A 7948-nucleotide genomic window follows, 5' to 3' on the forward strand; every position below is an offset into this window, starting at 1 on the left:
ACAGTATCATTATGTACCAGTCTGTATAGTACTTATAATTCTTATCATCATCATCTCATTCATCTCTTTCTTCTTCGTATTCTTCTACTTCCACTTATTTTCTCTACGACTTCTTCTTCTTCTTCTTCTTCTTCTTCTTCTTCTTCTTATCTTCTTCTTTTTCTTTTACTTCTTCTTCTTCTTTTTGTCTGGTTTAGGAGGGGAAATATCATAATCTAAATCAACTTTGCTTCCACAAATTCAACAAACTCAACATTGCTTGATGTGTTCAACGGTAAGTCACTCATGACCTATCTAATTCAGATTAAGAAACATATGTCAGAAGAATCAATTACCACATTTGGTAATAAGATTAGGAGAATACAAAAACTAACAAACAAAATCACTAAATTGTCGCAACATTATGTTTTACGGTGCCATTTTTCCTAAAAAATGCTCCTTATATGATTTCATCTCTTATCATCATTGAACCTTTAAAGTTTAATTTCTTGATCAGTTTGTTCTCTATTAGAGTTTTCCTCGAACACCTCAAAACCATACTTTACTCATTTATGCACCTCGATACATGTTCTCACACCTCTTTTCCAAACAATTTAAAACTTACAATTAGTGGAGAATCAATTCTTGAGTTAGCAATGTTGACAAAGAATAGTTAGCAATTGTCATTTTCTTTTTGTGAATTATGTTACCTCCGTTTTATGTTCTTGATTTTTCGTGATCGATTAGGATGTTTAGATTTGATTCTTAATGATCACATTTTGATTGCATCCCAAAGTTCGATTTCTCTATATGTTTTGCATTGAATTCAATTCATGTTACTTTATTTTTACAAACAAATCAAAGGCATGCATCGAGAATACTTCAATCGAGTGAATACAATGCACCACGTGGGAAAATGTCAATGAAGTAAGAACCATGAATTAGATACAATTCAATCATATCTAACACAAATTGTTCATAACAGAATCATAATCGCTAAAAAAATAACATTATTAACTGGACCATCGAAATACCTACTAATCACAATCAACATCCAATTATTCACAACAAATCATTGAAACCAAAATTGAAGAGGAAAACGACTTACATGTTTGACTAGCCTTTTCAAGAAACCGAAATTAATTCGAGAGAAATGGTTTATATCAATAACAATGGCTGAATTTGAAGTTCAAAACTCTTTGTGTTCGATTCCTTTCTTCCCGTGGAACACTGAACACAGGAGGAAGGTGACATAGAAGGAAGAGCTAATGTGTGTGATCATATGATTTGTATCTGCATATACGTGGTCAGGATTTGTTCCAAAAGGGTTATGATAGTTAAGGGCATAATGGTCAATCTATCTTAAGTCAAACGAGTTTTATTAATTTGGACAATATGGTTAATCTACTCTAAAAAAAGTTAAAATAATTATAAACTATGAAAATCGATTATAAAATTTTAGAAACGTGTTTAAAAAACAGATTTGCGCAAATATGATATTGTCAAAGTTAAAAAAAGGTTAAATACCAATTTTAGCTTTTAGGTTGGATAAATATGATATTTTATTTTTAAACCGTGTATACCATTCTAACACCATGTTTTTTAGTTACAATTAAGTTATTTTTTTTTCATTTTGTTGCAATTCTGACCAGTTGACTGGTTTGCTTCAAGTCATCCGGTTGCCACTGCTGATGTAGCATGATGACGTGTCATAAGCAAAAAAAAAAAAAAAGTGGCGCAAAAGACACTGTTTTCATTTTTTTTTTGCAGTTTTGAAATTAAGTTTTCAATGTTTTCCAATTTTGATACTAAGTTTTCGTTTTTTCTCCAATTTGCAACATAAATGAAATAAATATATCAAATTTTCACTCCCATCAATAAAAATCTTTGTTTGTATATAGTTTTTATCCTATATTTGTAAATAAGATTTGAACTATAGAACCTTAATTTATCAAAGTATATACCCATTGGGTTTCACTTATTCCTTAATCCCGTATTTTTACTGACTTTTTTGTCCATCCTCCATCGTTTCTCTGACCTTGCCTCGTGTATGTAAATAACTTGTTTTCATCACTCAAAACCATGTTTGCCTTTTGGTTGTAAAAACATTCCTAGTGCATGTTTATTGACTCAAAATTTAACCATATATGCCTTTAATTTGATCTTAAAACACAAAGAGAGAACCATGAATCAAATTAAAAGAAAGAAAGAGACAACTAACGACCAACTTACGCTTTGTTGGCATCATAGATCACATAGAGAGGATGTGAAGGTACAACAATGACAACACCCGGACCAATATTAATAGTGACACATCTTTTCCTCTCAACCATTCCTTCAATCACAACTCTTGTTACCAAACTCCTACCTATCACATTCACTTTCATCGCATTCATTTAAACTTCTTCTTCAACCTCATGAAAAAAACTAGCTAGGGATGGCAAAACCCGAACCCGACGGGGAAACCCGAAACCCGATCATTTCGGGTCGTTATCGGGTTTTTTATCGGGTTCGGGGCAGGGAGTAGGTTATCCTCGCCCCGACCCAATCCGTCCCGATTATAGATATATATATATATATATATATATATATATATATATATATATATATATATATATATATAGAGAGAGAGAGAGAGAGAGAGAGTTAGGTTCAAATGTTTTTAAAAATTATTATGTTCATGAATGCACCAATCAAAAATTAGGAAAATATTAAATAATTTTTTAATTCAATAAGGTTATTTTAGAGATTTTGTATTCTAAATTAATAGAAGCATTTAATTGAAATCCTATAACTAAGGAAAGAAAATAAATTTTTGACCTAATCTTTCTCTTATATCACTACAGGTTCTTCTTCTTTGCATCACACCACAAAAAAATCAAACGACGTACATGTTGTGAATCACTGGCGGCGTCACAAGAATCCATCATCGGTGCGACCCTCCTTCTCTGAAGTTGCCATCGCCACTTTCTTCTTCTCCGAGAACAACAATCAAACCCACAAAATAAATGACAGACCTAGAAGAATTGATCGGTGGTGTTCAAGATAGAAATTGCAAACGAACTTGCCTCCACTGTCATTCCTTCTCCTATACAATCGTCATTCTTGACTTTTTAAACCACCTACCATGAGAATCCATAAGACCTTCTCGTCAATCTCGTTTGGAAACCATACCCAGTGGCATCACCAGTGAGGTCAGGACAAGCCTTAATTGCCGATGCATCTATATTTTTCTCGATTTTTGGGTAATCATTATTCACTTCGTAATTTCCTCATTCCTTTTTCTGTTTGACCTAATTTGAAATTCAGGAGCCATGGTTTCTATTTCATAATTTATCATTACAAAGGCATATTTTATTAATCTGAAGGCAAAAAGATGCTATATATAATCTGATATGAAGGCAGAAATATGATTGCTCATAGCCAGTTTTGGCTTATGCACTTAATTGTTATTTTTGTAAATTATAAGAAATAAAAACTTGTTAATTCGATGGCATAGCCAGTTCCTCCTTGTCACCTGTTTATGTAATTTGTATGTCTTGTTCTATATTGTTATGGTTGGAAGTGTAGACTGTTAATTTTCAGTTTGATAAGGGAGAAGTACCTGCTTGCAAAGAAAATGAAGAGGATAAAGCTTATTAACCATCGATGGTTAGAAGAATGGTATGCATCTTGTTTGATAGGCTCTCTTCCTGAGACATTGTTTACCTTTTTATAATATTTTTGTTTATTTCATTATACTGTAAGCTGCTATTAAGTTCAAATTTCTGACCTTGATTCCCCCTCTTCATTTTCCAGTTTAAAGGCCTGGAAGATTGTCTCAGAAGCATATTATAGTAGAAGGTGAGACTGAATTTTTATGTCAATCGTGTATATATATATATATATATATATATATATATATATATATATATATATATATATGCACATCTGATATAAAATACATCTTTGTAGTTATTCATTCAAAATACATCTTTGTATTAACATGATCTTTTCCTGCATTTATATTTCAAATATTTTGTTCGTTGGGTATATTCTTGATAATACAAATTCTTTAAGAATATTCAAAACCATTCTGCAAGAATAGTTTACTCTGTAATAATATTATTGTTGTATTCTGATAAAATTGTAGTTAATTAGTTATATGTTTAACGTGCAGTTGTTACAAGTGTATCACTACAAAATATGTGGCAATGAATTTGTGATAGAAATGGCTTGAAGACCTGATGGGAAAGGCTTGATGAATGAATTAAAGAATGATCACACTCACTGTTTAAGAATGCTGTTATTTTTTAAGACTTACACTTGTTATTCTTTCATAATGTTGTTATTATTCAATAAATCACAATCATACAATGTAATTATTTGGTATATTATTAGTTCAAGAATCAATTTTGTGTATTCTTTCATAATGTATTTACTCGTTTATGATTGGCATTCTGTCATTCTGACAAAATAAAATCGAAAAATATATTTACCAGTTTATGGTTGGCATTCTATCATTCTGACAAAATAAAATCGGATTTTTTAAATTTGAATTAATTTAAAATATTCAGATTTTTAAAAATAAAGGAAGATATTATCCCTAAAAATCCGAAAATTTCCTTTTTTAATATAGGTTAATTGACTAAAATGCCCTTATGCTGAAATTTGTATGATTATATGGTACATGTTATCCTATTCTAATATCATAGACCCTCAGATCATGACCTTTGATTCTATTCCATCCGGTGATCCAGATCTATGCATTCTGGCACACAATAGTTAGTAAAAACAAAATAACCTAAGCTTATATATATATATATATATATATATATATATATATATATATATATATGTGTGTGTGTGTGTGTGTGTGTGTTCGAGTCCTTTTGATGTTAGTTGCACACATTCAAAGATAAAATACTTACTGTGGACAATCTTTTTAGTTATTAACAATCTGGTGTGAATGATCATTTTTTATGTTTTGATGTATCTAAACTTAAATAAAATAATTTTAATATAACGTCCAGTTTATTTTATTGAAGTGATTCGTCATATTTTTAATTTAAAAGGGAGGCTAGAACACTTATTTTTATAAGACAGCAGGGTACCTTAAAACGGAATAAAGATTTCGCTATGAATTGTTGTAAACCCAATAAGATACCCGAAACCCGACGGGAAAACCCAAAACCCGATGGGGCACCCCGATAAGATACCCGAAAGATATCGGTGCGGGTTTGGGAAACCATACCCCGCCCCAAACCCACCCTGTTGCCATTCCTAAACCTAGCTGCAAGACAATTCACCCTGACATTATTCACTAAAATACCCACATCCAGTTGTTCACCTTAAATTACTTTCTACATCTACCTAACTCCAACCACCATATTCTCATCGGAAAAATCCACAGTGAAAATCTTGATCTTTGTGGTTGGGTGTACCGATACAATCTCATCATAAACTTCTTTAAGTTTGGATAGGTTTCTGCTACCCAAGATTAGGTGAAGACCTTTTTGAGCTAGTTGGAAAGCAAAGGCTTGTTGATGCTGTTGGTTTCTCCGGTGATGATAGCCCATGAACCGTAGTTTTTGAGGTTCTTGGTGGTTGGAAGAAAGTGATGAAAAACCATTTGATGTTCTATTGTACATATGTTTTATTATATTATAGAACAAATGGAGCATTTATGTGTTTGCATATGTTTATTTCAGTTATGTTACAAATTTGAGAAAAGTGAAAACTTAGTGTCAAAATTGAAAAGGATTGAAAACTTAGTGTCAAAATGGATAAAAATGAAAACAATGTCTTTTGCATCTTTTTTTTTCTTCTGACACGTCATCATATCACGTCAACTGTGGCAACCGGATGACCTGAAACAAATCGGTCAACTGGTTATAACCGTAACAAATTGAAAACATAGACTTAATTGTAACAAAAAAAACACGGTGTCAATATCGAAAAAGGTAAAACATTAGTGACTTTTGTGCCATTTACCCTATTATAATAAATGAAGATCAATTTTGCCACATGTCAATCTCTCATTGGTTTCGATACGTGTCATTTTATAATATTTTTGAAATAAATAATATCTAAATATTAATTTATGGGCTTTTTTTATTTCAATTTCTAAAATTTAAAAATCACATAATACTTACATTTATATATGTAAATTATTAAATTTAATTAATGTGATAGTAAATTGCAATTAATACGTTTATTCATTCTTTATTTGAAATTTTATTTTAAAAAGTATGTATTGTTTATACTTTGATATTTAATCTTTTTTTTAATTAACTCATATAATAAAATAACAAAACAAAAATATAACTAACTTGCTTAAGTCGCTTATCCCAAATCCAACTTTAAATCAAAAACATATAATCATTTAAGTTTTTACATTAACAATGTAGACCCAAAAAAAACGTTTCAAGCTCAATAAAACGATTCTATTTTCTATCTCAATTTCAAACCGGATATAACAGAAGTGAAAAGATAAGAGCAAATTATTAGTCTTTTAAAAGGTTGGAACGTGGAAGGGTAAAAAAGATGAATGGAAAAGCGATTCTAGGTGTTAGGCGGTTTAAGTGTGGAAGTGGCAGCTGCCCGTTCTGCCCGTTTTACTTCATTTTAATTGGCGGGAATAAATTCTTCAAACCAATTATATTTCCCGCCCGTAGAACCCGGAATACGCGGATTGTCTTCTTCTTGTTCTTGCTCTCCAAGTCTCCCCACACGCCTCCCACTTTTTTCTTTAATTTTTTATTAAAGAAAAAAATTAATATTATGACGTTTGATAACTGATATAATTGGTGTTAACTAAATTTTTTATTTATTTTTGTATATATTTATTTATTTTAGGTTGGTAATTTTTTTTCTTATTTTAAATTTAGGAGGATTTAGTATATACACAGTTCAGTTAAAAAAATGTTATTCACTACATAGTACACAACTATTAAATGGGTGAACTACATATGAAAAGAATTTATTTCATACATTTATAAACAAAAAGAAATTATGTAGAATATAAATAAAATTTTATTAATCAAGTTAATTATTTGATTATAAACTTATAGCACTGATTTTTTTTTTAAATGATAGATATATAACGACATAGGGGCGTCACCCTCCCACCACATGGCAATCGGTCTCCACAACAGAATAAACAGCGGTCAACCAACAAACAGATGCTTTGAGGATTCGTATTTTGCGATCATTAAATGTTGATTTAGAATTAATAAAATTTTACTGAAACAAAATTATTTTAGGTGTATTTTGTCATTTTCAAACCAACCAAATTGCAGAATTTATAGCCTGCAACCAGATAATTTAGTCAGTGTTTTTGCTTTAGTATACGAAACTATTGAATGCATCTAAATAATGTACAAAAAAATTCAACTACAGTAATATTTTCAAAACCATTATGCTGGTCGTGTCAAGAACAGATCTGGCAGTGTAAATTAGTAAATATGTAATTTAATTTCCACAGTCTTTTACTCATGTGTCATATTTTCTTTTCACATTAATTTTTTCAAAGATAAAACCAAAATTTCAAAAATGAAACTAAAAACTACAAACTAGGATAAAATAGAACTGCATGAACATAGATATTCAAAAAACTCAAACATGATACTCAAACATGATACTCGGATATGTTTTGAGCTTGACTCTTTTATTTCGGCAATTTATTGCGTGGATGGAGGTTTTTTTGAGGGTTCATAAACAATGAAATTTGATTGAGTTTGTATGTGACATCTGCAATTTTAGGATAATTGGTTTTACTGGTACATTACAATTTGCAAAGGAAAGTAATTATTTATTTATTTAGATTAATGGATTGGGAAAATGTGGAACTATAAAATGTGAAAGCGGGCCTAGTATGTAAAAATGGTGGGAAATAAGTTTATATTGGCATCTTATTAAAGTAGAGGGGGGTAAATCGTAACATAAAAATAAACAAAGCCAATGTAAATGAAAATACAGGAGTTTGGGT

The 7948-nt window shown here is 30.5% G+C and overlaps 1 pseudogene; it reads right to left on the reverse strand.

Annotated features, from left to right (window-relative positions):
* Positions 1 to 2207: 2207 nt before the first annotated feature.
* Positions 2208 to 5772, reverse strand: LOC145164591 (very-long-chain 3-oxoacyl-CoA reductase 1 pseudogene; annotated as a pseudogene).
* Between the last annotated feature and the right edge of the window lie 2176 nt (positions 5773 to 7948).

The sequence above is a fragment of the Lactuca virosa genome, chromosome 3, assembly GCF_052849685.1.
Source record: "Lactuca virosa cultivar CGN04683 chromosome 3, Lactuca_virosa_CGN04683_v6, whole genome shotgun sequence".
Classification (NCBI taxonomy): Eukaryota; Viridiplantae; Streptophyta; class Magnoliopsida; order Asterales; family Asteraceae; genus Lactuca; species Lactuca virosa.